Consider the following 7,440-nt stretch of genomic DNA (forward strand, 5'->3'; position numbering starts at 1 on the left):
TTGTATTTTTCTTCAGAGAAACAACAAAAGCTGGGTGGTATCGAATGGCATCACTCAGCTGATGTTAAGTCTTTTCGTCAGTGAAACAGTGAGGTGGGCCTTTTCCAACCAAGTGCCACCTGCATCTCCTCAGAAGGGTCCCCCATTTCCCTGGAACAGATTTAATGGACAAGGGGGTACAGGAGGGAATTTGCAAATAATTGCTTCCTTTCTCTGTCCACTAACAGAAAACTTTGCATCAGCTGAGCAACACCTTTGGATATGACACTTTATAATAAGTAAATACTTTTCAAACAAGCTGCCTCAAAAGACTCTGCCCTTTCCCCCCTGCTGCCCTATTGATACTACCTCCCAGAACACCCATGTGATACCACTTCTCTTACTTACTTCCAATCCCTCCTCAAAACCCATCTTTTCTGTTAATACTTTGGCACACACACACCCAGTTTTAATGACATTCTGTAACTCAGGATTCTTCAAGACATGTGTTTTGTGTGTCATGAGTCCCATGGAGGTGTCATAGCAGGGATGGTCAGCTTCTGAGGAGAATGGAAATTGCTTGGGGCAATGTTTGATGCTGGCTCTCTTGAGGACATTGTCAGTGTTTTTTCTCCGCTCTGTGATGTGCTGCCTTCATTTATTGATTCAAATTCGGTGACAAAGTAACAAACCAAACCACATTTTCATTAAATAACATGTTATGCAGTTCAGGTATGCTTAAATTAATGTGCCTGGCATTCAACAGAATGAATTGACATTCCTGGGTGGAAGTGAAAAAAATAGTTCTTGAAGCCATCTGTATTCTACAATTTATTTTCTAGCCCCAGTTGCAGCCTGAGTAACTGAATAAGCTTTCATTTATTGGCCAGGTGTTTTTTTCTCCAGAATTCACCATATGTATGAAATTTTATTTCATTCATCTGCCCTCTGGCCTAAGAGAATTGATTTCTTTTCACACAGAGAGACTCACTTCTGTCTAGCACATTCTGTGCACTGAAAGAATACATTCACGTGTCGGATAGCGGTAAGCATTTATTGAATCGCAAATACTTCCACATTTGCTTACACAGCTGTTTCTAAATCTATGTTTACAGCTTAGTTGCTCTTTAGTAAAATGAATCGAGGGGGGAAAGGGCATGATGTTTAGCTCCCCTGGTTCCCCACAGAAATAATGTGGATCAGACAAACTAGATTCAGTTGGAGATTCCTCACATCTTCTCATAGACTCTTGTGCAGGTGACACCTTTCATGGTGCATTCCTGAGAAATCAAAAATAACATAGGAGTGGGTTACACTTATATAAAGCCTATTGAAATGACATTACACCAGGAGCAGAGAACCTGTGGTCTTCTAGATATTGCTGAACGACAACTCCCATCAGCCCCTGCAAGCATGCTCAATGGCCAGGGATCATGGGAGTTGGAGTTCAGCAACATCTGGAGGGCCACAAGTTCCCCACACTTGCATTACACTATCAGCCAAAACAATACTTGAAGATAATTGCACATGGGAAGGAACACAATCCACCTGGGAAGTGAATCTTTATTTTAACGCTATCGAAACATCTCGACTAATTATGACTTGCACTATGTGGTGTGGCTAGTATCCAATTTTTGCTTGTGCATACAGTACTTCTCTATCCCACAATTGGCTTTGTACCAACCTTTCACCCCTAGCAGTCACTTGTGGGGCTTGCACACACCTCAAATCGAAACACCCGCCCCAGCCTTGCATGCAGTCATTTTAAAAAACGCTGTTGTAAATACATTACATGCGGTCATGAAATACTTTTAATCCATAGTGTGTATGGCAGGTGGGGAACAATTTGGTTCCTTGCTTGGTTCCTGATCCCTGAGCACTGGCAGGTGGTTATGTGGTGGCAGCTGCTTGAAAACCTTAAACCTGATGATGTTTAAGCCAAAGACACATGCACAACCTTGAAACCCCTAACCTTCATCAAGGTTGCTATTTGTATTAAACTGGGCATACAAGTGGAGAAAAACAAGATGAAATCCACCCATTCTTGAACCATTGCTAAATCTAATTCAAGTGTACTTTCCCCTTAGCTACACAGTAGTTTTTAAATCTATTTTAAACAGGCCCTTGAAGTCTGCCCTTTCTAGAAATTACAACAGTGACTGGAGGCTTGCCATTCAAAACTGGCAAAAATGCCCTTCAAAAATGTTGGGCACAATCCTTCAAATCCCACTATTACACTGAAAAAGCTAATAACATGGTTATAGGTTTCTCACTGAAATCAATGTGATTGAAAACTGCCTAGAATGGGTTCCGTATTATGTAATTTAAAACAGTAACTTACCACAACCATTTTCCCATCAACTAGTTTCCTCCTTATTGTTGATTCTTTGCCATTCCACTTCTGCATTTGAACCAATGCACCTTTTTCTAAGGTTACAACAGTCTGGAGACACAAAGGAAAAAATAAAAATATGACTATTTTGTTTCTTTTTTCTGCAAATATCAAGTCAAAGTTGGGATGCCATTTAGGGGGGGCAGTCATATACATCCTTGGTAATCAAGTAACATATGATTATATCTCAGGAGCACTTGTATTTCTTTCTAATCATCATCGTAGTAGTAGTAGTAGTAGTAGCAGTTGTTGTTGTTGTTGTTGTTTTATTATCCCCATCTTGTAAATGAGGCTCCTGGTGATCTTTGTCCAAGCAGCTAATTGGGCTGACACCTGTTTAGCTTTAGCAAAGCTGAAGCATAAGTTACATAGGTGGAGCCAGGACAGGAACAGGGGAGGTTGAAGGCATCTCCGATTTGAAGGACTGTCTGGTCCAAGTTCACTTTCAAGATAAAGAACCGGAAGAAAGGAAAGAAGTTGCTGATCAACAGTTAGTACCTCAAGAGCAGATTGAGTGGGTACACAGCTCACCTGGTGTCACTTGTTGTCTCGAGAGACGACGGAGTATGTCTCTGGGAGTGAAGTCAAATCACTGCATTAGCAGCATCAAAGTGACTTCCTTGGGGTGCAAGCCTGGGCAGCGTGTACAGAGGTCCTCATCATTTCTATCTATAGCACGTATAGAAACCGTCGTCTCGACCGTTGGATCCACTATTGGTCTCATCCCCTCAATCTGCTGGAGCCTATCTTCACATACAGGGAGAAGTCCTTAACTCACTGAGGATTTGGGACCAATCAGCCTTGGCCAGTCAAAGCCATTTCCTGGGGTTTGGCTGCTGTCTCATGCTGACAGCTTCTAGGAGCCACAGGTGAGAGCTGAGTGCAAGGTGGGGATCAAAGGTGGACAAACTACCTCAAAAGGAGAATAATGTGTGTCCCCCACTAGCACCCCATACACCCCCACTACAATGAGTGCATTGAATTCCTATTTAAATGTTAGTAATCAAGTTGTATTAAATACTTAGTCATACTTATAGAGTAGACACACTAAAACGAATGAACATAACTAACTTTGGTCTATGATGACAACAACAACTATTTTTACTTTAAAAAATGTTCTCGAAAGAAGAAATGCCAAGCCGAGTTTACTCTGAGAGAACTGAGTGTTGGACTTTGTAAGTTAACAGTGTTTTGGGGTGCTGGCTGTCTCCTGCAATGTCTGATGTGATAACGGAATACTTTGGTTGTCTGTTGAAGTGTTTGTGTTTCTCCACTGGTGCTTGACCTGTATATTTGTAAATTGGCAGAACATATTACAAAAAAAGAAGAAGCCTCCAGTGATCTCCGACAGAGAAGGAAACCTGGGTAAGTGCTGTTCTCCTGGAAGGAACGTCTCACTCCTTGGATACTTGGAACAAGTGTATTGTTAACAAGTCCTGCGCTATCTGTATCCCACATATCAAGTTGCCTTGGTTTCTGTCAAAAGAGCTGAAGACCTTACAGTGCTGTTAAAAGGAAGCAAGTTGAGGGGGAAGGTATCTCTCACCTTTGTTTTCCTGTCATCTGCAGTGGTTTCTTGAAATTCCTGCCCCAGCTTGAAAGTGATCTGTGTATTTTTGAAGGTGCTTTCAGTTCTGATTGTTACTTCATCACCCTTCATGCTGATGATGACTTTGGGTTTGGCCAAACTGCCAAGTTTTCTGGTGGCCAACCCCACCCCTACAAACCAGATAAAGAACATTATACCCCATTGGGCACTGCATACATTACACACTCCCTGGCCTCAAAAATACACCTGAAAACTATAAGTGAAAAAAAGGAATATCAGCTGGAGAGAATTACAGTATTAGTGGAGAGTGCTACAATTATTGATTGCCCATGTTCTCCCCAAACTATATTTGAATGGGAAGATTCTTAGGGATTAGCAAATGATCTTAAAGACAATGGGGAACATCTGTCAACCACACTGGTGTTTTCAAATGCAAAAGTCAATATGACACAAAATGCAATACTGGATTGAATGGAAGACCAGTGAAGACAGACTGTCTTATATCACATATCCCCTATACACAGAAGCAATTCAGACATGAATATACAAGACTTGGTTTCTCTTTTGAGTACTGTACTCAGTATCTGAAGACTCACATCTGCATACGTGGACTAGCACCATTGAGAAATAATGCATTTGAGGTGATATCAAGTGATCTCTGTGTAGTGCTTTTTTGGGTCTGTAATAGTTCATTCACAGATAAATATTATCCCTTAATGCTGCAATCTTGCATTCACTTACGAGGGGATAAGTCTTACTGAACTTGCTGAACTTCTAAGTAGATGTGTTTAAGATTTCACTGTTAGTGCTGCAGGCATTTCTGGATGAATACATACATATGGATTCATCAGCCCTCCCCCAAAAATCTCCATTTAAGAAATGAAACCTTTGTTGTGTATTTTAACTGTTTGAAATGCAGCCTGGGAGTATTGGCCCTACTGCCTAACAAATGTACTGATCCTACAACAAATCCAGTCAGCATTCTTGAAATATATCAGCATTTTAGGGCAATTCTCTCTCTATACAAAATTATGCCTACTATACACATTTTTTGCAAATAATGCATTTTGTATGCTTTTTTCACTAAAATGTTTATGGAGACATTGACCAAGTATACACATCTTTGTATGCAGAACACGGCTAGGTACTTGCATTACAAAATTCAGATAAATGTGAATTCTGAAGGATAACTGTGTTTTTGTTTTCATATTGTTTCAGAAAGTGCAAATTAGGTAGGTTCACCTTTAAATGCAAACTAATTTCTTCCCTATCTGTAATTAAAAGAAACATACCCTAAAAGAATATGGGACACTATATGATACCCAATATTTCTGCGGAAGGAATACATAATTCATGATATAAAACTGGGCTCTGAAAAACACCAAGCCATCGCTAGCAGATGCAATTTCACAATATGCAAGACAATAATGAAAGGAAAGGACAGAATCTGAGCATGGTTAGTAAGACAGAAGAAATGAATAATTTCTCTTGTTCAGCTTCCTTTTCAAGATGCTTAAGAGAAAAGTTTAATGATCTGAGTGAAAAGCACCAAAAGAAGACACCACTGAAATGTATAGCAATGGCAGCAGTATACCAATATCCAAATCAAATCTCACCCAGTTCTTTCATGTAGTCATCAAAGTTTTCACTAGAGACAAGTTTCCAGCTTCCCACAAATTTGTTGCACATTATGCAGGGCTTGCTAGACAGTGTTTCCTCGGGAGAATGGAAGTGACAGGAACAGTTCTTAGTAGGAGGCAGAAGGATTGTGTGAGCCACACGCATCTCAATGGCATCTTTTTAAGAGAGTCCCAGGATGTGTAGTGTTCAGGGCCACCCAATGCAAAGCGACAACGTCAGAGGCCAAACAATGGGCATTTTGTTCCAAGCAATTCATGCTGGTCCCAAGACTGGCAACATTGCGCCTGCCACCAACTCCTCCACTATTGTCATAAAGCAGAATAGTTAGGACTAGAACGTGATCTTGCTGTTATTATGCTGGAAGGAAGATCCGGCACAAAGCCACACTAGAGAACAATATTTGGTTTTCAGGAGGGTGTTATGGGTATGACTAGCAGTTTGTGTGTTTTCAAGAGGAGAGCAGAGGCCTTTTGTTCAGGATGTAGAAAGTTTTGTGCTGGCCACAAGAAATAGTTGGGAGTATGAAATGTTCTTTGCACAGGGGAGTCGGGCCTACTATCCTTGAGGAGGCGGTAGTTTTACTACTTCTGAAAAACTCATTTCAAACGACATGGTTTTAGACAACTCCCATCCATATGCTAACACTCCCTTTTTGAGCAAGGTGAATGGAAGGGTAATAGTAGTCCAACTGTAACAGGACTTGGAGGATCCTGATTGCATCTATTACTGTTGAGTTCCAACCTGCCTTGGAGACTGACTCAGCCTTGTTCACCCTGTTGGATGACCTTTATCAAGAGATAAAGGATGTGTGAGTGACCCTTTTACTCTTTCAATAACCTGGTATCATCTTGGACCATCTCATTGGGATGGGAATTGGGGGCACAGTTCTTTAGTGGTTCTATTCCTACTTACATGATACCTGGCCAGAGAGTAGCATTGCAGGGAATGACAATGTCTATCAGCCCGTTGGGAAATATGCTATGGGGTTTGATAGTTCCAATCTTGTTCCTGATGTTGTTTAGCACCCAAGTGGTGGGTAAGATTTAGAGCAAGGTGTCATCAGTGTACTTATTGTTAACACCCAACTATATTTCTCCATACAATTACACACACACACAAATGTGGCAGGAGACTAGGAATGCTATTAAGATGCAAGTATAAAAAATGGAGACGAGTTTGAAAAAGGAAAGTAAATTAACTTTTTTTCATAGCCATTATTATTATTGCTTCTTCCACGTATGTGATTCTTTACTAACAACGTGAGAGTGGATTCCCACCTGTAGAGCAGGTGTAGGGAACCTTTGGCCCTCCAGATGTTACTGAACTACAGCATCCATCACCCCCAGCAAACATGGCCAGTGGCCATGGTTGATGGGAATTGTAGTTCCCTACACCTTCCCTAGAAGCATCTAGATGGAGATACCAGGAGATACAGGATGTGATGGAAGAAGAAAATATTAAGGTAGAGAAGCAGGGCAGGATGTCATCAAATATACATGCTGCTGAAAACCAGGAGCTTTGATCAGATAATCCAGAAAGAGTGTAGAACTCACAGTCTGTTGATGGTAGTAGCCAATTTGTGGAGTGAGGTAGCAGCCACCATGGTTGAGGAAGAAGGGCAATTTTCATGCAAGATCTCAGTGTAGAACCTGTGAAATCTTGGGGTAGGGTAGTACCTATTTTTAAAACACAGGTTGCCATCTTGCTCAACCTCCTTCCTCCTTAATTGAAATAGGGGAAACTTTCCCCAGCCCTTCCATTCCTAGTTCAGAGACTCTGAGGAGTGCTGTAGCTACTGGTTAACAGGGTCAGAAAGGGCATTTTACTCCCAACCACAGCTGGTATTAGGTTCAGGGGCTTTCACTTTTCACTTAGTGGG

The 7,440-nt window shown here is 41.2% G+C and overlaps 1 pseudogene; it reads right to left on the bottom strand.

The window, feature by feature from the left end:
* Positions 1 to 1,014: 1,014 nt before the first annotated feature.
* On the bottom strand, positions 1,015 to 7,164 carry LOC117050430 (annotated as a pseudogene).
* Between the last annotated feature and the right edge of the window lie 276 nt (positions 7,165 to 7,440).

The sequence above is a fragment of the Lacerta agilis genome, chromosome 7 (genome assembly GCF_009819535.1).
Source record: "Lacerta agilis isolate rLacAgi1 chromosome 7, rLacAgi1.pri, whole genome shotgun sequence".
Classification (NCBI taxonomy): domain Eukaryota; kingdom Metazoa; phylum Chordata; class Lepidosauria; order Squamata; family Lacertidae; genus Lacerta; species Lacerta agilis.